At 42.1% G+C, this 23,958-nt stretch overlaps 1 protein-coding gene across 5 annotated transcripts in view; it reads left to right on the top strand.

The window, feature by feature from the left end:
• arhgap12b (Rho GTPase activating protein 12b) overlaps nucleotides 1-23,958 on the top strand; it is a 55,348-nt gene that overhangs the window by 17,826 nt on the left and 13,564 nt on the right. The window lies entirely within an intron of this gene.

The raw sequence follows: 23,958 nt of genomic DNA, 5'->3' as shown, positions 1-23,958 counted from the left end.
GGACAGAAGAGAACAAGGCTATCCATTTGGTGATTTTACAGGCTGGGAAAGAGTGGCTGAGTGTGACAGTTGCTTTTGTGAGGCAACTTACCTGGGTCCTAAGGGGGGGGGGGAAATCAATGCATACAATGTTTTTACCTTTTATTTTTCAAGCCAACAAGTTCCTTTTTCTGAATCCAAATATTGGGAGTCGGATTCTGTCAAACCTGAAATGAATAGGTGCTTCTACAAACGAGTGTTGCGCATGACAGCAGGTGGTTGTCAGACTGCCAGGAATATTTTGACATGTAATTCAGGAGGTGGCTGGCAGTCCAGGGTTCAGTATGTGGTCATGTTTTGAGCTTGACATGCAGACCAGTGGCCAGCTGATGATGCAGTTCATTTTTCTAAAGACCCCAAGCATGTGACTACTGGGCAGTATAGATGACAAGGCAGCCCTCTCTCTGACAGGGACTGTACACGACAATGGCTTTACAGTGGCTGGTCTGCTGCTGGAACTTTTCTCTGCAGTGATAAAGAGAGGGATGGGGGCACAGGGAAGGGTGGGCTGGCTTGGCAGTCTCTGGGTAGTGGGCTGAGTGACCCATGACCCGTACGAACAAGACACAATGTATTTGTCTGTGACCATATCTCCACCCCCGACACGCACACACCCAGTCAAACACCCTGAGTCATGGTATGTGGGCTAATGGCTACATTGGCTGGAGATTTAAATATGCCCTTTTGATTGTATGTAGCCTAGTAGCCCACTTTCCCATGATGTAGTTCCATGCCATAGACTGAAGTAATCATTACTCATTGATCTACAATGGCAAATGTCTATATGCTATATAAATAAAGTTTAGTGTATTATTTTCCATTACATACGATATTTTTCTAGTTGAAGCATTGCTATTCTCTGTGAAATCAACTGTTGATTAATGGAGCAGTGTGAAATCAGGAATTTGTTCAGATCCCTCTGAGAAACAAACTGATGAGGAGTTGGTGGACTAGAATAGATACCCTTTCCTTACCCAGAAGACCCACTTGTGAAAACGTAGCCACAAATGTTTGGCGCTAGTGTTGAAAAATACTTTACAGGGTAACTTTAAGTTAAGTACAAACTTTTAATACAAGGTGAAATGTATTGACACTATGGAAATCCTAGTTTTCATAGCATTACAATTTGCTGCTTTTCTTTTGTCCTCTTTTCGGACAAAATTATTATAGAGGATATAATTGATAATAAGTAGGTGTAACCATTATTATTATTATTATTACTAAGATGAGTTGATTAAAATGTCAGAAGATGCTGAAATATGCTGATCACAATGTCCCAGAGCGCAGGAAGACCTTTTCAAATGACATGCTTTCGAAACTCATCCAGATAAGGCTTTGCTTCGATACCTTTATCAGAGTTTTATCATTATCTTAAACATAAAGTCCTGTCTTGCCATGACTTGCTTTATTTTGCTTTAATTGTGAGCATGTCTATCATTAAAAATATGACACCTTCCCCTGAACTCAAGGTGAGGGGTGATTATCTCTGATTTCAGCATGTACATACTTGTTCACATATGATGCCAAAACTGCCTCTATGCTTCTACCGGTGTCTAAAAGGCTGTTTTGGCCGTTGTTTTTAACTTGTATGATTGTAGACAGACAAACTGATCCTTAAAACAGCCAATGTAGTCATTATTGAATTATTCCCTGTTCCAACACTAACTGCATCCTATCTACATAATTTGGTCTGTCAAAGGCTTCAATTAGCAATGATTTCTGAAACCTTCACATGCGTATTTGTTGATTTTCTTTTTAAAATCGGGACAGGAAAATATAAATCTGTTTGTTGTTGTCGATATCCTCATGGAAGTCTCCTCCTGTGCTGTGCCCGAGGCAGAGGAACAGAGTGAGTTGTCTTACCACCTGCTGTGCACTGGGTTTTCTCTCACTCAGATAATTCCATTTCCTCATTGTAGATGAGCTGTGAATGCAGTCATCCCCTGCTGTGTGGTGTTCCCACTGTCACTGTGGGACAGTGTTCCCACTGTCCCCCCCCCCCCCAGGCACTGCTTCCAATCATCTTGTATGTGTCATAATCGAAGATGATTTTAAAATACATTTATCACTCCTCTCTGAAAGTATTGCGATCAGTTAAACCTACAAATCTTGTTTTTTAAAACAAAAGTGCTTTACTTGTAATCGTCTTGAGGCATTTCAATAACAATTGAATTAGAGCCTACCTGTCGATGCTCCAATTCATCAGATCACCCAATTTCCTAGAAACCCGTCTCTCACCCTAAGCTGAATAACATCAAACACTTCCTCTCTCGCTCTCTCTGTTTGTGTTTGTGTTTGTGTGTGTGTGTTTATTCACCACAGCCGGCTGGTTTGAGGGTTTCATCTGAGAGGAAGTTCCCATTTCCGTTGTGGGTGGCTGTCGTCTGTTCAAGTGCCACACACCACCCCTCCGCTCTCAACTCAACCACACATTCAGTCAGCATTCCGGAGAGTGTGATACCGACCGGTGGCCTGAATAATTCAGCCAGTGATCACAAGCTAGTGCACACACACACACACACACACACAGACACACACACACACACACACACACACACACACACACACACACACACACACACACACACACACACACTCTCTTCCTCACACCTCTTGCAGAGACACCCTGTAGCACTCCACAGACGGGTAAAGGTGATGTTGTGGCAGAGGAGGAGATGTGTGGAATTATGCTGCTTGAACCTGCGAGGCGTCAGGGTTGCACTTATCTGGGTCACATCCCAGAGAGAGATCATTAAATTTAGAGCATTAGAAATCATCTTCATGATTTTAAATACTAATGCATATGCAGCACAGTGCAGACGTTACACCCACAGCGACACAAAAAGCAGGCTACACACTGACTCACACCCCCGCTTCCCATCCTTCTTCTGCTGCCGCACCTAAATCTGAAACGGCATTGTGAGATAAAAGCACTCCTCGCTGAGTGTTTGATTTTCAATTAACCTGATTCACGGGGGTTAATACCCTGATGTGCCGAAACCAGCACGCTCAGTGGCTCCAAGGTGCTCCCACTCTATTCTTATCACTTATAAGCCATCATCTGTTTAAACACATACAGACACACTTTGTCTTTGTCTTTGTCTCAGCCAACGGCCGTCTGCAGAAATAAAGTGGAAGTGTATGTACAGTTGAGAAGATGGTATAAACTCTTCTCAACCTGAAGTAGATGTTTCTTTTCCCGGTTTGTTCTGGGTCTAAATGAAAACCAGTTTATCTCTTTGTCCAGGTCAGATGATGGTTACAGGTATGTCCTGTGTATGACAGCTAAACAGTAGAAACTTCATCTCTGGAGATTTGAAGTTTACAGGGTGAGTCATCTGTAACTGTCACACTGTATCACTTGAGTAATCACCAGCTCTTGTAAACAGCCTGGAGGTGTAATCAGGGTTTCATTATTGATTTGAACAAGAGGTGCACTGATGGATCATCACACTTCTGTAAGCCTTTGTTCTGTCTGTTTGGCATATAATAGGCAAGATGCAGTGATCATGTGTCAATCAGTCTGTCAGTGTCTTTGTGTGTCTGTAATCATTTCTTCTCCGGAGCAGAATTTGAAAACCATAAGGAGTTCTTTTTAAACTTCTCTAATAAATCTGGAAGGGAAGTTGTGCCTTTTGATATTTTGTGTTTGCCAGGGAGATGTTTCCATCTCCTGATGTTCTGTCAGCATTGGGCCCATCGTTGATAAAGCTATTTTGTGATGTTTTCCTCTCTCTGAGTATCTAATGTTTTGTTTTTTAAAGTTAAGTTGCATCTTAATTTTTGATTTCCATTCCATTCCCTAAAAAATGCCCACAATTACAATGAGATATTTCTAAATAGAAATCACAAAACTAAGACAAATCAAAATGGTCAAATGTTGGCCAATATTGACCTTTTGCAGATACAGTACCGTGTGCAGATATTTGAGGCTCTGTAGATGTGAAGGTTCTTATCCATCAAGTGTTAATTAATGTATACTGCTGCATGACACAGACACTAAACATAGAGTCCGAGTCATAAAGAACTGTCTTTAGCAAAGTGTCCAGCAACAGATGGTGTGGCCCCCTCAGAGCCCTGATCTCAACATCACAGAGTCAGTCTGGGATTACATGAAGAGAATAACTCCACAGAACTGTGGCAAGTTCTCCGAGATACTGGCAACAAGTCAGATGTAGAGTTGGTGCTTCAGGGCAAAGGATGTTCACACCAAATATTGATCTGATGCAGGATCTGTCTGTACTGTCGACTTATTTTGAGTTGATTAACAAAAATATTCATGGTAGTTTTTTTCAGACCATCACGACCAGACTTTCAGTGCCTAAAAGATTTGCTCAGTACTGAATATTACATTGAGCATGGATCCTATTTTTGTACGATTTTTACACTTTTACAATTCCTCCTTTTTTTTCTTGTGGCTTGTTTACTTCTTCCCTTTAGAACTGAGCCCTTTGTTTAAACCATATTTTGAACATTAACTGGATAAAGTTAGTGCATCTGCCATGTTTGAGCAGTGTCAAGTGAGTGGTTAAAAAGTAACTTGCCTATATCACAGGAGTGCACTAGACTACACAGCAGCTGCAGTTATTTGAATTGTGCCTACCCCCCTGCAGGGCTACAACTAATTATTTGATCTCAAATAATAGTAATTGGTTCATTTTTTATGGCATTAAAAATGGAACAGCTTTGAGTTTTTGACTGTGCTGGTCAAAACAATTTGACCAGCAACAATCTGGATTATTGAAACCCATGATTGGCATGCTGGCAATTTCTTGTCATAAAATCCAAAATAGTAGATGCTATATTAGTTGAAAATAATAATGGGTATGGCCTAATTCTTTTCAATTTCAGTATTCATTGCTAGATCTATCAGCTGGCACCTGAACAAACATGTTTTCTCCCAAACCTTTTTCGCAAAGGCCAGAATTAGTAGTTTCTCTCCACTGCAGCAGTGTTTAATTCATTCATTAAAGTAACACAATTGCCTAAAACATGTATAATACAAAAACATTTAATACAAAACTATGATGGTGCATAAGGATATTGACGTACAACCGAAAGCCCTCGTATCAGCACAGGGATTATTGTGTGTGTGCATTTGTTGAATCAGTGTCTGTGTCAGCTTCACACCATTTTATGATTCTAACAACATTAAACACTCTCACTGAGCTCTTCTCTCACCTGGCTTGTCACAACAAAACAGCAATTTTCACTTGACGGGAAAAACTCCTCCCACCAATCTGCCACCTGACTAACGAGGTAGATAATGGCTCTAATCTGTCATCATCCTCATCTGGTTTGGCTGACCTTTCTATTGACTGACTGGTGGAGCATTGACCGGGGACACCAGAATCATCTGTGATCACCGGGTTTTCGCACACAGCTGGGACCCAGATTTGCCCCCAACTCCAAAATCTAATCTCGATAATCTTCCTTCAACGCTGGACAAAGCAGAGCAAACACAGTGGTTTTTTGACCAGTTTGATGATTGCATGTTGTTGGCTGTTATCTGCTGTGTAAAGTAGGGTTTCAAATGGCTTTTGTTGAGCTGTGTCCCAGTTGCTCAGATGCTGCTGAGATCTGGCCATCGTTGTTTTTTTGCTTTTTTCCCGGCGTCATTCACAACAGTTTAAGTGCGGGTTTCACAGCAGCGTCTGTCTATGTAACTAGAGCGTGTGAACCAGAGACTTAATGACCCCGGGATCACAAACTCTGACCTTTTATGGGTGACCTTTGAGCATGGCCACCCGTCAAGCAATCCACTCGGTCTCTTCTCCTTTGCATGCCTTCTTCTTCCTTGATCTGCATCTGTATTTTATGTCACGCTTCCTCAATTCATCTTTCTCTTTCGCTCTCTCTCGCTCTCTCTCTCTCTCTCTCAATCATTCCCTGTGTTTCTGAGTGGCTCAGGTCATACAGCTAATGAGTGCTCCTATTTAAGGAGAGCACCAGAGCTCTAAATAGATCTCTTAAGATCCTTTAATCTGAGGCCGCGGAGGCCTCTTCTTGTTCTGTGTGACGCCAGTCTGGACCCAGTGAGGCTGTTACCGTAGCTCCCACTGTTGCCACATCCGCAAAACTCCTCGGGACCCCCCCACCCCCCTCAGCCCCGACTGGAATCATCTCTTGATTTTTGGACCATGTTTTCATACCTGAAGAGCCCACATTACATTGTGAGTAGCTGGGGACTTGAAGTGGATGTGTTGGGGCTTAGGCTTCTTGGCTGAGGGAAAAGTAGAGAAGGTGTGAGTGGGTCTTAGTCCTTGTCATGGTAGTGACCGCAGTGCTGCACGACACGACCGTGTGTTTTCCATGCGATTATTATTTGGTTGTTATCAGTGCAGGAAGTTAGCTCCTTTCAAGTTACTGTACTTGTGCTTTACTTTAGCTTCTGATTGGTGTTTATTGCTCCAGTGAGCGCAGGTCGTCGGGAGTGAGTAAGGAGGACGTGGCAGGGTAATGCAGCACGGAACGTAGCGGAAACCAGACACTTTGTGAATGCATGCATTGGGAAAAGTATTAACCAACATGAGTCAAATTAGTTCGGTGAGAGGTTATAAATGTCGGTTTTCGATATATTTTCAGATAATAGTCCAGCCCTTTCAAATATAAAGAAAAAGAAAACACAAATGAAACAAAATATATAGAATTCAACTTTTAATCGCATGGCAGATTTAAATGCTAATAGGTTTGTATGTGAAAAGCTAATTTCTGCAGTTTGTCGATACATTTATACACTTAAACACAAATTCACAAATACACAAATTTATATTGTGTTTTTGAACTATCCATAGTGAATCCTGCAGCAGCATTAGTATATAAAAGTGCAATGCTGAATGGTTAGGGTACTCCAAAGTAAAGGATTCAGTGCTACCCGTGTTCAGGTGCTTAAATGATGCTTTAACACTAGTGCCCTCAATTTGTAGAAACTCTTTGATAAGATCCACTGGAATATATGTCACTCAACTTTGGTGTAAGAGTAGATTTCCCTCAGGACTAATGACAAACCCTTGCTCTCTGTTGTGAAGGTTTTGGGTTACATAAGAGCGAAGAGGTTGATGGTTGTTTTAGTCTCCTCTTTCAACATCAAAAGGAGTCTATAACTGCTTCAGAGAGAGAATATAAAGGGGATCTGACCTTCACTTAACTGCAGGGCAGATTCAGTTCAACCTGAATGGCCCACTGACGAGAATAGGTTCTGTCTGTGAACAGACAGATGGGGCAGTGTATTCATGTTGCACAATGCACGTGTGCGCTCATGTCTGTCCACTAGTCAAGTTTTTCTTCAACATTGAATAGGTTAAAGCTCTTTTCTCCTCCTGTCTCCAACACCTTCCCCTCTCTAAGGACACTAGAGAGAGAGAAGAGCCTGAGATTTGACAATGTACAGCCATTTCCCTTAATCTCAAATAGGAACTGCCATGTTGGCTTAACTCCCCTCTACCCCGAAGTCGCCACGGTAACCACAGCTGTCAGTCTACCTACTGTGGTTTCATTATTTTCTATTGTCCTGCATGCCATGGTCCCTTCGGTCTTTCTTTCTGTGTCGCATTGTTTCTACCCACTCTCTTATAAATGAGTCAACCCTGTGACACTTCACACCTCTCGTAGCCTCCCTCCATCCCCAGCCCTCACTTTCTTTCTCCTCCACGTCTCTTGTCCAAGTCAGCTGCTCAGCTGTAGTGACTGAAGACTCACTGACCATTGTTTTCCTCTGTACCAAGAGCTCTAGTGTCCCGCGCTGTCTCACCACTTCATAGGGCGCAGCATCAATAGACCTCAACCCTACTGCCACCAGGCTCCCTGGTCTGCCTCGTCATGCCCATTAACCTCCCTCGATCTGTAGGGTCATCACACTAAAATTGACCAAGGCCCAGAATCACTTTACCCAAAATACTATTAAATTAAATTACAACATATTTTCCCCTGGACTGCTCTGGTATGAAATTGTATGCTACCTTTTGCTTATGGTATTCAACTACATGTGGTGTATCTTCGTAAGAGCTGTGCATTTTGGACAGAGTAGACAAACTTTTGTTATGCAAGTGTTGTCATATATTGTTCAGTCAATATGGCAGTGTTATATGAGTCATACTAGGGCTCTGAGATGTGACCAAAATCTCATATCCCGATTGAGATCATTTCACATCCAGATAATGAAATATATTGCTACTTTCACCACAAACTCTCTCGACATCTTTGTCAGAGTTCCTTTTTTTTCTGAATTACACTTGTGTCTTCATAACCGTTTTCAGACATGACCAGCAAGTAAAATATGGAGAATTGGCTCAGTTAACCTGCAGTTTGCCTTTCACACATGCACAACACAGCAGGAGGTTCTCTCCACTCAACAGGAACGTTTACAACAGGAACAAATCCTCTGCTTTATTCAGGTGAGAGGTGGAGCAGCCGGGTGCAGCAGACAGACATCAAGTGATGTATTTAAGATATGGTCCTTCATTTCACTATATGTATCATTATACTGCACAGCTCTAATATAGACGAATGATCATAGTCTGCAGAGGCGAATTACGTATCATTGCTTGCTGAATGTGGGCAGTCCAGGATGTAACGCTAATAACAGGCAAGTAGGATCGACCGCACAAACTTTATTGTTTGAGGTGGTGACGTTGCTGATTTACGGTAATTAAATTTCAACTCCATGTGAAGCCACACTGCTGATTTGGTTCGCCACAGGGAGCCAATGTTTTATTTGACCCCTCACATGCATAGAATGGAAGTGAAAGGGGAGCTGTTAATGGGCACTGCTACATTTGAGTGTGTGTGACCTTGACCCAACTCTATAAAACCAGTTTGCTAAGACTTCAGACATGGTTGTATATATCATCGCTATGAGCTGTAGAGTTGGCCAGTGGTTATTTTTTGCATCTATAACATGATACCTCGCATTGTGGGGTTGACATTGCAAATGCTTTATTGGAAATATGGAAGTTAGTATCTTATTGTTGCCTTTGAGCATAGTGTCTCTTTGTCAAGATTTAAAGCCCAGGAATTATTGTTAGGATGATGCTACTGCAGTGAATCATTATTTATTTACTTATATTAAGACATACATCGTAAACCATTCTAATAGGTTATGTATATTACAGCAGTACTCTCATAGCATTCCTTTAGTGTCTCTCAGTTCTTTGACTGAGTCTGTGTTGTCCTGTTCGACATATAATCAGTGTAGTATCAGTAGAGGTGAAGGCTTTAGTGATCTGTGAAATACTTTTGATATGTTGGGGGGGGTTATCCCTGTTATCTAACATGTTTATATCTCAGCTCAGCTGCAGTCGGCTCTATTTTGGCATTTGCACTGTGAACACAGTAACTTGATCTGTTTTTGTCACAGTCACAGCTTGATGTGCTGATGTGTGTGGGCAGTGGAAGGTTTCTGAGTCCTGTGATAAGGAAGTAAGAAGAGAGTAGATGTTTTATCTTGGAATCAATTCAGTACAAAACTTAGTTCCTTCTTAAATTGCTAAACTTTTTCTACAAAGCAAAGTGCATTAATTAATTTAGTCCCTCCTTACTCTGCTCGCTCTCTTTCCCTCTCTCACGCCGACAAGTAGACACACACACACACACATTGTCATCAGACACATCTGTAACTCAAACTGGCTAAAAAACACATAATTTGGTCATTACAAACAGAAATGATGGTCGGGATTATTTCTATATAAAGTGGGGAAGTAGGAACTGATCAGAAGAGGTCACTGAATACTTTTTCAGGAAACATTTTTAAACCAGGTGTGAACAGATCTCGCTGGATGGATGTTAATACCAAGTCTGAACAGTGCCGATGTAATCATGTTGGCACATCCTGTTTGTTTCTTCTCAACTGATCAGGTTACGTAGGCAGGAACTTGATGAATTTGATGTTATGCCAAAAGTATAGCATGGGATTAAATGATAATGCAGAATGTTTACAGCAGCCATTAATTCATCAAGCCAACACAGAAACTCTATGTATGTCTGTAATCTGCTTCTTCTGAAACCTAATCCACCTAAACAGGACGTCCTGAGGGACTTTGTCCACTGTGTACAGTCAGTGATTTTGTTACTTTACATGAGGCTTATGTACTTATGATGATTTCTTTAAACATGTGAAGAATGTGTTACTGAGTGTGTTACACATATGTGGCAAGCAGGGCTGTGTGGATGCTCATAATCTCTCCCCGTGTCTCACAACCACAAAGGCTCATGGGAAATTTGGTTGATGTTTCAGGACAAAAAAGACTGGGCTCACAGGGCAGCCTGAAGAGAAAGTGTGCAGAAGTGTGCTGCACAGTGGAATTGCCTGAAATGTTCCGGTCAACTTAGTCAGAAATCTTGTTGACATCAATGGAGACATGTAAAGTTAGACAAGCAGTGTCAATGCTACTGCAATTAAAACATGTACGCTGACTTGTTTAATCAAATTCACTGGTTATATGTTAATACACTGAGCTCTGGGCTCAGCCTGGGGAGTACAGAGGACCTCATGTTGATGATGATGGGGGAGCACTACACTGAATACTGTAAAAAATAGTTGTATAAGGCTGTTGGTGTCTCCTAAGGGAGATGTTTGACGTCTGATTATCACTTGAATCAGTTCACCTTCCATGTTCAAATGTATCTTTACTTGAAAATGAAAAAAATCCAGTTTAATTTCACCTATTTTGAATGGTTTGCTCTCTTAATTATTTGAGATGTTATCACCCTATTTAAAATGAGTTAAGGAGTATCTGTTGGAGCTGAGGGAAATCAGGGCTCCCCTCTCCTCCGCCTCCTCCTCCTTCCCGCTGCAGCCCTCAGAAACCCTCTGTATCTCTGTGTGTTTCCACATAAACAGAGCAGATTAGCAGGAAGATTTGAGGGAATATTAATAACCTGCTATAAACCACAGCCGGCTCCCTTCCAAACCATGCAACAGACAGAGCACACCACTGGGGTTTAGGCTTAAATTAGCTGCTTCAAAATTGTTTTTATGATGAAGTTTGTGTTGGCTGGTACTGAGTGTGCATCGTGCAAGCTGTATTGTATCCAGTGTGGTAACGTTACACCAAAAACATAGTTGTGTTGAGACCAATAAAGAATTTAAAGTGACAGTTGGCAGGACTGGGACTAGTTTTCTCCTCTGTTGTTCTTCCAGTGTTGCTTCTCATAAGCAGAGAGAACCAACGGTTTTCTGCCTTTGTTTCTGCATTCGTCATATCAGGCATCTTGCCATTTATTACACTAAACACCAAGTGGAAACATACTTGCTTTTGATTACTTTATCTCAAATGTTAATATAATTCTCACCCTATGTCTGATATTCTGCACCTTCCTGGACACCTGCACAAGAGAAGGATGATGACGACAACTAACAGCAATTTGTTCAAATGCTGCACACATAGCCAATTTGTAAATAATTGCAGTGCCTGTTTCTAAACCTGCCTGTTTGGAATGGGCTGTTTGCCTGGCCTGTTGTAATGCTGGATGAAGCTGTAAATTACCTCCAGTAATTGAGCTGCAGCAAGTAAAGACCTGCTGTGGACCTCAGCTCAGTATACAGAACCCCATTGAGAATAAGTAGGTGTTGCCGTCGTGTGTGTCATGTTTTTTTAAAGTTGCTTCAAATTTCCACAGACAGAGATTTCTGGAATCACTAGATGGATATGTGAGGACCTAAAAAATGTTATCCTGATTTAAGGTGCCTGTGCTGTGTTGCCTGAATTCACAAAGAAATTACAACTTTGTTCCCTCTGCAATGTGGAGGTACTGGCTCTCCGAGCGCCCTTCGAGTTACCAAAGTTGTGATTTAAGAAGAATGCCAAGAGACGTTTCTCTAGCAAGATGTTTTTTCTAATCTGTGTTGAAATGCAGTCAGATCAGTAAAAGTCTGTATTTTCTGGAATATTGATTTCTATTTTTAATCACAAGTTCCCAAATTCTGAAGTATTCAGTTAAAAAACAATAGTGTAATAGTTTTCTCTTCACAATAGTCCTTTAACTGACTTATCATTCCAGCCCTCCCATCATGACCTCCTCTCTACAGGTTCACACTGCCTTCATCTGAGCCCCGCCCCGTCCGACCAGCCATTCAGCAGCCAGGGAAGGGAGCTTGTGTAATTAGCTCGAACCAATCACGCTGAAGATATTAGGGCAGGATTAGACATTAACTGGGGGTTTAGCCGTCAGCTGTCAGCCACAGAAGAATGCTGCTAAATCTGTGTTTCAGCTCTGTGCACTCTGCCACCAAGTAGTGTAGAGAGAAATACAAACTCTGGAAGCAAAGTAGACCGTCAAATACAGTGGCATGGGCTTCTGCTCTGTTCTTTCAATGGGTAGAGTCTTGGGGGGATGTATCTGACCCCTAAATGTCACAAAGAGTACATAGTGGAGGTGTTCCTCTTTAGAGATATTATTGGAATTGGAGTTTGTGAGCATGCCTGAATAATCTGACCCGAAAACAGTCTCTATTGGCACCAAGTTTTAATTGTCCCAAGCATCAGAATGTAACGTGTAATGTTTAACGGTGTTAAACACAGACCCTGTGTTTGTTTTGGCCGTGCACTTGGAGAAAACCCGATGGCAGCGAGTTTGAACATAAAGACTCTTTGTACAGCCACTAGAAATAAGTAATAAGAGAGTAATCTGGCACTGCTGGTTCCATGAAAGAAATTGAATTTTCTTATGACGTGTCATCAATATTCTTTCCCCCCAAAACCTGTCTGCGACTAAACAGAACAAATTGATGCTGTCAGGAAGCTGGCAGGTCATTTGACTTTTGCAGCCAGAATTCATTTATTGGGCCCCTTCCCGTTCTGTCTCCTCTCTTCGGAGCGCACGCAGAATCCATCACATCCTGTTCTTCCTTTTTTTATTGGATGGTTGTGTGGGTAACAGATTGCACTGCAGCTCTGACATGCTGTCCCACAAGTCTGACTGTTAGTCTCGCACTTTGATCGTAGAACACAGACGCTGGCTGTAGCACAGCCTTTAGAGAAAGTAGTGTATCCGAGTCCAATTATGGCCCAGGATGAAAAGAAGTAGGAGGAGTGGAGAGAGAACAGCACCCAGGCTGGAAAGACTGCCGGGGGTCTGGGAGTCCCTCCTGCTGTGTGGATCTGGAGCCTTTGACCCAGAAGAGAGAGATATAGGAGCCACTGCACTGTACATATGTGCCTATGCATTCTCTTTGTCTTTCACCCACATTTTCCTTTTCTCTCTCTCCCAGACTACTCTGACTACAGCATCCTTTAAAATGGTGACATTTTGTGACACCTTCAGTTTATTCCAATTTTATAATTGTGATCAGTGGTTTTGCTTGGATGACCAAAGTACACGTGGATAAGTTAGATATGTCGATTCATGTGATTGACCAATAGCCAGCAGTCTTTACAGATTCAATACTATTGCAACTCTAAGGAACTGATTTGATACATATTGCAATTAATGAATATTGAGGTTATCATGTATTATACATTGATTATTTATGATTATTTTAGGTTCCGCTGTTACAATACAGGTCTTACTGGGGAACTAAATAAATATATTTAAATTTTTGTATTTCTTATTCGACATTAGTCCTTGGGAAAAAGGTGACTTCTAGTAAAGTCAGTTTGTCCTATTTCCAAAAAGAATGTCCATAACATTTCAGTCTGTTTATTGGCCCCCGGTTTGGTCATCTTTTTCTAGGAAAATCTGTCATTAGGATTAACATTTAAGAGGTCAGAAGGTTATAGGCCCAGTCTTCTGCCTTGTTAAAATACAGTGACTGTAATAATATAATGAATCAAAGCAGAACCACTGGCACAACGAATCAAATTGCATCCTTGCATACTAATTAGGTTGACATGTTCTCACCCGAGAATATTGCAACCAAAGCTCGAGCAACAGGTGGAAGTAAACAGGACTTAGAGAGAAATGAAAGTGATTCTTCACTGGAGCACTTTCCAGGCTGGCTACCAAATTAGCAATAAGCTCACCAGCCACAGTAGTTCAGCAGCTATCCCTGTGTGCGTTGTCAACAGGCTTCTACAGCCAGGTATGTTGCAGATGATAAGTATTAATTTCGCTGCACCACTTTGTGGTGTGACCAGGCTGAACAGATCTGATGGGAAAAATGAAAAAGCAATGGAGCATGCACCAGAGACAAAGCAGGCCCAGGTGCTGCAGGGACGCAGGTGGTGCGTCCCTGCCTCGAGCAGCTTGATGTACAAATCATACCATGCATGTTGACACTAGTAAACAGCATGTGCAGAAACACTATCTTCAATTCTGTCCAATGCAAGTGTGTATCCTCACCTACACACACTCCAGCAGCTGCATGCTCCTGTGCTTCACTAACCTGGTGATATTTGAGACACACACACACACACACGCCCACACACTCCAGGAATGTGTCCATAGGCTTTGGAGAGTCAAACAGGACGAAAAAGGAGATGTCTAGCTGGTTTTGGCCCGTCAGTGTTTGCTTTCACGCTCCAACTCCAGTTTAGCCCCAAATAGAGGCCAAACCCTGTGATCTATCGGGAGCCTATAAAATAACCATGGGTGCGTTGTCCCAGATATGAATTGTTTGATTCCCTCGCTCTAGTTATGCTCGCTTACTAAAACACTTGTACTGCAGGATGAGCGGTCCGGTGCTGCAGACTGGTGCTTGGCCAACGACAGCGTCTCTCCCCATATGCACACGACACTGAACATGGCTGCGGGCTTCCTCCGTCCTCAAAATCCGCCTTCTCGCTCATTAACATTTCAAGAGGAAAATCTGATTGGGGAGGCGGTGTGCGGCGCAGCAATTCTTTTCTATGACTCACACAGTCGATATGAAAACGGAGGTAATGAATGAGCAGTCCTCTGAGCTTGTTAAAGCATTAGATGATGTTCATTGACACAAGGACTCAATCATCTGTCGATTGCAGCTTGTTTTCTACACAATTACACAATAGTGGGCTCTAATCTGGTAAAACACCCTTTTCTTTGTCGGCAGCAATTTCTATACGACACCAGTTATTCTCCACCAAGCCTACTAGAGCTTTATCAGAAAAGGGCTGTATTTCCGCAGACACGAGCTGACATTTTAGCCGAGCACTATCAGATCAGGACCGAAAGGTTAATTGCTCGCGTCTCGTTCAGGTTGTGAGCCTCGCCGAGTCCTCTGATCCATGAAATGAAAGTAGCTGTCGTCATCCCGACGAGCGGAAAGATGCTGACTCACTTTCATCCCAAGGTTTTTCAGATTTATTCGTTCCCTCACAAACCCCCTGGCCGTGTTCTGCTGACTTGTGGATGTGTGCAGCCGCATCGGTGGCTGAAGTCAATATTTGAATTCCATTAACATTCTTTTTTTCACCCACTCTTGCTGTTCAGTCTTTTCATTTTCCAAGCAGCATATCTGGTCTTTTATAACACAATGCCTTTCTGATCTGCAGTGCAAGGCTGCAGCTGGAAGTGGTTGCTAAGAGAAGTGAGGTGCAGTGGTTGTGTGTTTCTAAGCATCTTTTCTTGTTTGGTGTGTATGTGCCATGTTTTCTGCTTTATGAAAGTGTCTGCTCGGGAACAGGGGCTTTGGTTTGTGAAATGCCACAAATGTGATGATGGGGGAGTGGGAGAATCTGGTCTGACTGGCGCCCAGTGAGGTGGAAATGTAGGTTAATCTGGTCATATGGACACAACCATCATCATCATCAGCATCATACCTCCAGGAGGATCGGGGGAGTTGGTGATGGAAGGGGCAGTGGGGCGTTGGCTACGCCCATAGGGGCAGAGAGACAGAGGAGGTTTGGTGCATGGTTATCAGATGCAGCGGAGGAAAAGGGCAGGGAGTGTGTGTGTGTGTGTCAGTCATATTGTGGAATCAGAAATGAGAGATGAAGAAGGGGGGGGGGGTGAGATGAGGGGACTGAGGACAAAAGAACAGAGGGAACAGTTAATTGATGCATTGGCATGAATTAACTCACCCTCATACCCCATCAACCCTTACCCCTCTCACCCCGGCACCTATCCACAAACTCTCCTCTGCGTGTCCGCCTGATTGGCTGGTTGTCACCATGGTCACAGATGCGGCTCCCTCTGTCACTATGCCACCACCCAGCCTCCGCCCCACCTTCCTTCCTTTTCTAATTCAATTACACAATCACATTATGTAATGTGGTTGTCGGGGAAATGTACACACGCTCGGAGGTGTGACATTGATGAAGACGCCGTGTAAAGTGGCGGATAGAAAAACCTTTTAAACGAAACACGGAATAATTACTTCAGCAATCAAGCTGTTTTGAGGTTCGAGGAAATCATCCATTTCTCCTTGTTTGCTTATTATGTCTGTAACGTTAACATGAAATGTGCTCCTCTTTAAATTAGGTACATAGATAAAATCAGGTGTTCCGATTGTAGTGTATTTCACACGCAACGGGGAATTAATAACAGGGTAGTTGTATAAAATATATATATATATTTATGTATATATATTTATGTATATATAAAGAGACACTGTAATTGTTAGATTATGTTTGGTGGATAACCACTTGTCCGTATAATGCATTGCATTTCAGCAGCAACATAATGCACATGTATAGTAAACCGTTTTAACAAAAACACCACTGTTTTCTTCGATGGTTTTCCCTGTATGTTGTCCCTGTGATGGACTGGTGAACTGACCTGTACCATTCAATGTCATCTTGGATTGGCTCAACCCCCCCTATAGCATAATGATTGATGGATGGAGGGATGGAGGGATGGATAAATGGTTGTTTCACATCATGGTCGTAGTTTTTGCAACATTTACGTCATTGAGCGCCGATACAGAAAAAAATCAACCTTTGATGCTAAATGGCGTTATACTTTTTACTGGATCATTGCTGCATCAACGAGTCGATGGTTTGCATTGTCCGAACAGGACCTAAGGGCTTCTGAGACCCCTTTCCATCCGAGCCTTGCTGTGCAGCACGTGTCCAGTGTGTGCAGGTGTGATAGGGTGTGAGCTTCCCTCTCGTGCCCTGTCACTTTTCATCTGTGCACCACGTATGAATTCCTTCAAGAAGAGATTCTCCAGTGTGTGCACCTATGTTCCGTCGTTTGCACACGTTACAGAACACGACACATCTATGACCTAGTGTTTCAAAGATACTGAACCTTTCAGAGGTGTGGCAGTTTCGTATTGTATAAGCAGATCAGCAGTAAATCTTTGCTCTAATGCTTTTTCGGGATATATATACTAATAGTCATTTTATGTATCCAGTGATGCACCGGCTGCCAGCGTGAGGTCTGGAGACCTGATGTAATGTTCTTCACTTTCTTTGTCTACTTTCTCTCTTCACCTGGCACCAGCAGCAGCAGCAGTATTGAGACACTGCAGTTACTGAAGCTGCTGCAGCAAGGTGACTGAATCACAGCTCTGACCAACATTAAAAAGAAATGATAATAAAGCATTTGACCTGCCTCTGTGCAGGGTGTGTGCAGCGTGGCTTAGTAAATTCTGCTGCCTAGATACTGATGGTACTTTAAAATGCAGCATGGAGATGCTGCAGAGTGGGTTGCCATGTGTGCACCAAGTGAAACCCCTCCCCCTCACGCTACTTTCCTCATGGCCAAATACATTTGATGGAGACTCCCACCCACTCACCAGCTCCCCCCGTTGCTCCCTCCCAACCCAAGGGAGACACCTAGTGGAAGCAGGGCCAAATGACAGCCCCAAATCCTGGCTGCCCTCACCCTGACCTGCACTTCTTTACACGTGGAATAATTTATGGTTTAATTTACAGCGCGCAGTGAGGCACATGTACAACCACAGTGGGACAGGAGGGTGGATAGACTGAACAAGAGGAGGGGGTGTATGAAACATTGTGGGATTCCCAACATGGTGATAAATATACAGGCCACAATAAGATGTGTTCCATGTAGCTGAGCTTAATCTGCCTGGGCCCCATTAGCAAACCAACTCTCATTGGTTCTTTTCTGTTTACTGTGTGTGTCTGTTCCCCTCTGCCGTCACATTCTCCATCAGGCCACTGACTTGAATTAATCTCACATTTCCATGCAGGGCGAGCCCACACTCTCCAGAATGCATAATGCAGTTAGTGGGGCTTCTGTGCTGTAGTGGCCTGCAGTCTGAAACTCATTTATCATGGCTGTGCATAGAGATGACAACTGTTGCTGTTGTGACTGTTCTTTATTCAACAACACATCTCGCCTCACTCTTTCCCTCCCTCTCCCTCTCACTCTCTCCATCCATCCCTCATTTACACCTCCCTCCCCCCAGACTCTGCGAGCGATCCCTCCCGCACCCTCAAGTTCTTTCTATTTTTAATTACCTTTCAGAGACCCAGGGTCCCAATCCCCTGCCTCCCAGCTCTCTGTCACATCTCATTGACTTCTAACTAGCCAACAATCCGCCCACAGAGATACAGTGAGGAGAGATTTACAACCGGGCACTCGTTGAGATTACAAGTGCATTGTGGGAAGAATCACTTTCGTTGACCACAGACGTAAATGTTGAATTTGTCATTGGAGATTTTTGATGATACCACTTGTTATTTGAGTGCATGGGCTAGGAATATTGATTATTGACCAAATGTAGATTGTTATATACACCTATACTGCTATTAGTTGAAATTTCCAATAAATGGAATAACGCATAAATGTTCTGTCCTATGACTTCATAACGCAAACACAGTACAAGTAGTAGGATATATCTCAATTCAGAATTAGGTGCTGACCATCACACACCACTTAGATTCATGTTTATTACGGTTCAGTATAGTTCTGATCTTTTTCTTTCAAGCTGCATTAACTTATTGTTTTTGGCCACTGGGGGGCAGCATTTCAAGACGAAAAACAAAACACTTGACACACAATATCATTATGAAAAAAGTCAGCTAATGATAGGAACAATACCATGTTGTGCTCACAAGTTGAGTCATAAATATACATTCTCAGAAAATGGGAAATAACCCCAAAAACCAGACGGACACAGGTCTCTTGTGGATGAGTGGCAATTAATTTGCATTTAAAAATATTTTTTATGTGACTGCACAGTGAGGCAAGGATGCTCTCCAGGATGTAGGCGGACAAGTTTCCTTTTCAGAGGATTCACCACAAGATGCAAACCAATGGTAAATCTAAAAAACAGAAGGAGAGGCTGCAGTTCATAACAACAGAAACGGGAGCAGTTCTGGAAAAAAGTAATTTGAACTTATGATAGAAAAATCCACATCATGTCAAAGTCATTGAAAAGAGAAAGTGTTGTGAAAAAAGGAAAAAGCTCATGACACAAAGCCGTTATCTGTCAAACATGGTGGAGGTTCTGTTATGACTCAGAGATGAATAATGTCTATGTGACCAGCACACTGGCATTTATTGATGATTTGACTGTTGACAGAAGCAGCAGGATGAAAGCAGAGAGATGCAGGAGTCTGTGCACGGATTCAGCAAAATGCATCAGATTCATTATAAAGAATCTAGTCAATCTACAGGACAACAAGCCTAAATGTTAAAGCAGCCAAAGAAGCTTGGGGGGGAAGAGGTGGAACATCATTGACTGTCAGTCACCTGATCATAAACTCGCTGAAGACCAGAGTTACGTTAGAGAGACCCCACAACAGAGAGGGAAGACCAGAGAAGAAACATACATCTGGTGATGTCTGATTCTCTTGAGCATAAGTCATGTGCTTTACTTTGATTAAAAAACAAAAGATGATAAAAAATTTGCCTGGAAAAAAGCAACAATTTTTACAGGTGAAAATACCAGTTATTTTTTAATTCGAAAAATAAAATCGAAAAAGACTAAATTATCGCTTCTGTTAAGGGTCTTGGGGCCTACAACAATTTCATTAAAAAAACTTTAGAATATGGATAATGATATATTTCAGCCTCAAAGAATTAGGAATCAGCCACCAGTGCGGTGGAGACAACATAAGCTATTTTGCAAAATGATGTCTGTGTCACGCTTAGGTTTTAATATAGTGATAAACCACATAACCAAAAAATTCATAAAAAACTGTCTAAACCAAGTATGTGGAAAGATCGTGACTGCATTACAACACCTATTACAAAATGCCTGGGTAAAAACTGAAGTAGACAGTCTAAAATATGCAACCGACAGTAAGTAACTTTCTACTTTTTTATTGTTCCTTATTTCCTACTACACCCCTTCCTTGTCTCCTCGCCTTTTCTTCATGTCGCTCTGTCTCAATGTCTTTTCTTGCCCTTGAAAATTAGCAACTTTGCTAACACCCTGTTGGTCGTCTCCTCATTTGTTCAGAGGAAAGAGGAGTGCAGGTCGAGGCCGTCTCACAGCCCTGAGCAGGGATATTATCTTTCCCCGACACACACACACACACAAACAGTCAGATTGTCACAGTCAGGTTAAATATAGAGCCTGGCCTGTGGTGACAAGGCGTGAACTGCCAGTTTGTCCGTCTGTCAGTGCCCAGTTTGACTCAAACAAGCTCCGATACAGGAAGCTGTGACTTTTTCTCTACCGTTTCCTGTTGTGTCAGATGTGTTTGTGGGGCAGAAAGATCCTGTTCCTTTTCTCCTCAGTATTAAATTACCTCCTGCCTTCAACCGGACGGTTACACACACATAGAAGAGCAGAGAGGAAGGGAGCGTGAGTGTGTGCGCGTATGTGTGTGTGAGTGTGTGGATGTTTTGGAGGTAAAGCCTGCATGTGTCCCATCACAATTGATGGCCGTGGTGCGTCGCCATGCATCGTAGATTAAGTATATTCCGAGGTAACCAGAGAGCCAGAGAGGATGACGACGAGGTGTTTGTGTGCAGCCCCGGAAACCAGGTGACACGACAGATAGTGGAGCTGAAATGAGATGGCAAATAACTGGATTTTACTTTGTGTTATTTTTACCATGTCACCACGGTGTCCACGCTTAGATTGTTATAGAACAGGGTGTCTGCTTTGCCAACACAGATGGATTTCATGTGCTGTAACTGTTGTTTTCCTCAAACTGACAACTTTCCATCCAATTTTGTTCTTTTTAAAAACTGTTAAATTGGATTCCAGTTAGCATTGGAGAGGTCCTCACTAAAGTTTGGCTTGTGTGAAAGCTGCAGGTGCAATGTGGCTGCAGTGTGCCAGTAAAACACTTGATGTAGGGTTCAGTGAAACATTTAGAAAAGTGGCTCTGCTATTCCAGGCATGTGGTAAGACTGCACACATTGTACTAGGCTTTTCATTCTGATGCAGAGCAGATCATTTTTGCATCACTTCTGTTTCGAGATTATTTGCTTGGGTTTAAGGAGCAGTTAGTCCCTTCATTCTGTATCTTTCTTTATATTTTAAAGGTACTGCACAGGGGAAAAGCCCAACTCATATCTGCCAAGGATGCTTTGCTCTCACTCCTGTCCATTTGTATTAGTTTGTGTTTAATCTTGCTTATAAAAAAACCTACAGGACAGATTTTCACGAAACTTGGTAGAGCCATGCAGCTTGGGTCAATGGGTCGGGGAACAACCCATTAGATTCGGGTGCTGAACCAGAATTTGTACATTTTTATAACAGTGTTAGTTTTTCACCATTAGTTTTTTCTCAGAGGGGAATTTGTGGATCTTGTTGAAAAAATTACATGTTTATGGGACCGATATTAATGAGTGGGTTTGGTTCCAGGTAAAGATCTTGATCTAGTGGATTTAAATGAGGAACGTTGGGCCTTGGCGGAGGTAGTCACGCTACAGATTGCTATTCTAATTTGTTGCAATATACTTGGCCGGTCACTGATATATCAGGATTGGAATATTTGTCAGTTGATTATGTGTGTGTTCATTTAGAAACAGTGTCTTTCTGACATTGCGTTCTACTCAGAAAACACTAGCAAGTCTATTTTTTTCTGCTTTTAATGCACAGTAAGGACAAGTATGAAGTTTAAAGGATCCTTTTCCAAAAATGTTGCAAATGTAATGCACTTGGAATACCAGTGTTGAAACGTCTGCATAATGTATCCTTTGCTTCGTGAGGCATACAAAGTCTAAAGGACAAACTAACACTCTGGTGCATCATGGGAGGTGTCCTACCCGGGGCTCTTGGAGCATTAACCAAAAAATGAAGGATGTATCAACCTCTGCTGCTTCAGTTTTGACTTATCTTTTATCTTTCACCCGTCTCGTGCAGTCCCCTGTGCAGCAACATCAAGGTACAAATAGATTTATAAACATGTTCCCTACACAGGCAGCACTAACAACATGTCGTGAAATGACTGTGACATGGACCTGTTCTTGTGCACAGTAACAGTCTGTGAACACACTCTTAAATAAGTGTTAAATGACTGAAGGAAAGTGGAGACAGCAGGAGAATGTTTTGGATCAGTCTCTGTCAGAGAGCACGTTAAAGCTTGTTAATTATCGCGCCACTGGATGCAGTTTGGTTTTGAATCTAAATGAATTTGACCCCAGCCTCACTCTCAGACCACTCTCAGTCATCTTCATCACGACCGCGTTATTTCCTAAAAACCCAATTAAAACTGCAGCATGCTGGCTCCAACCTGGTTGCTACTGATAAATCTGAACCCGAGTTCAGCCGAACCATCATCTCTCCGTGGTTTGCCTCCATGCTCGAGCATTATATGTGTTGGACTGAAACAGGGAAGCAGCGGGTACATCTAACTGAAAACAGCAGGACGCCTCTGAAACCTTTTCTCTGTGCGCAGGATATTAAATAATAATTTCTCTGAAAAATACTCTTGTAATTCCAAGAGCGGCAGGAAGTCCCATCTGTGTCCTGAACACAGTCCAAACCCTCTGACTGAAGCACGCCTCCCCCCCACATTCCTCACCTGTAACAAACAGAGGGAGGGTCTGGTCCTGGCACGGCCTCTGATGTCTAATTCTTTTCTGTTTGAACCTTTATCCGCTCTGTTTTTTACAGAGCCTTTGCTGCTGGATCTTTTCTAGAGAGACACAAAGCTGGCATCAGGCTCAGAGACGCAGCACTGTTCCAAAAACCAAAATATTTTACAGAAGCATTCAGGGCTGCTTTAAATGTTCAGAGCTGTAGCCATGGAAACATAGCCTTCTGGCTTTTGTGCAGTGACCTTCAGATGCTGCCAAGTTTTCAAAGACTTAAAAAGACCGATTGAACCGTGTGTGCGTCAGCTCCGTGGGATCACATTTGTCGTTAGGATGATTAATAATAATTTCATTTTTTTTATGTGACACTTGTCAAAACATAGTTACAAAGCGCTTTGTAATTGGTAAAAAAAACAAATTGTTAAATGAACAGTTTAATAATTCAAAAAATAAATCATCTGACAGCTCACAGAAAACCAGGACTGGCTTTCTGGTAGAAACATGTTTTTAAGATGACTAACAGCTTAATTTAAGTTGTAATGATTTTCTTCTATGGTCTGATGTCCTCTTCTAATATCTTTTAACTTCTCTTTGCTTTTTCTGCATTCATATATAATTTAACCAATCACAAAATGTTTATGTTTACATGGTCGCTAAGGGGTTTGCTCGTACTCAGAAAAGTGAAACTTCAGGCATTGTGTCCTTTCAAAAATGTTCTTGAGCAAATATTGAATCTGTTTATTCACTGTTTGCTTGTCTGTTAGAGAACATAAGGTCACATTTTAGAAGCATTATCGGAAAAAATTGTCAAATCAGCTGCAATATTAGTTTGACTTTTTTTAATCATTATTAGTGGAGCCACGAAGCAAAATACGTTTTAAATCATATTCGGTATATAGAGTAATACAAATGTTTTATATGATGTCTTTGCATTTCTTCTAGTTGAGCTCTTGCTAAATTAAGTTTTCACGTCTTATATAAATATAGCTTGCATGCTAACACCCTTCCTGTCCATAGCAGCTGCTTCTGGACTTTTAGGCGACCGATAAATAATGTAAAAACGTATTCATTGAACATAACTATGTTCCATCTGCTTTAAGCACCTCATTGAAATTGAACTGATGCAGTTTAGAGGTGTCTGCAAACCACATG

Source organism: Limanda limanda, chromosome 20, assembly GCF_963576545.1.
Source record: "Limanda limanda chromosome 20, fLimLim1.1, whole genome shotgun sequence".
Lineage (NCBI taxonomy): Eukaryota > Metazoa > Chordata > Actinopteri > Pleuronectiformes > Pleuronectidae > Limanda > Limanda limanda.
Note: the sequence above shows the minus strand (reverse complement) of the source record. Positions and strands in the feature narration are given on the sequence as shown.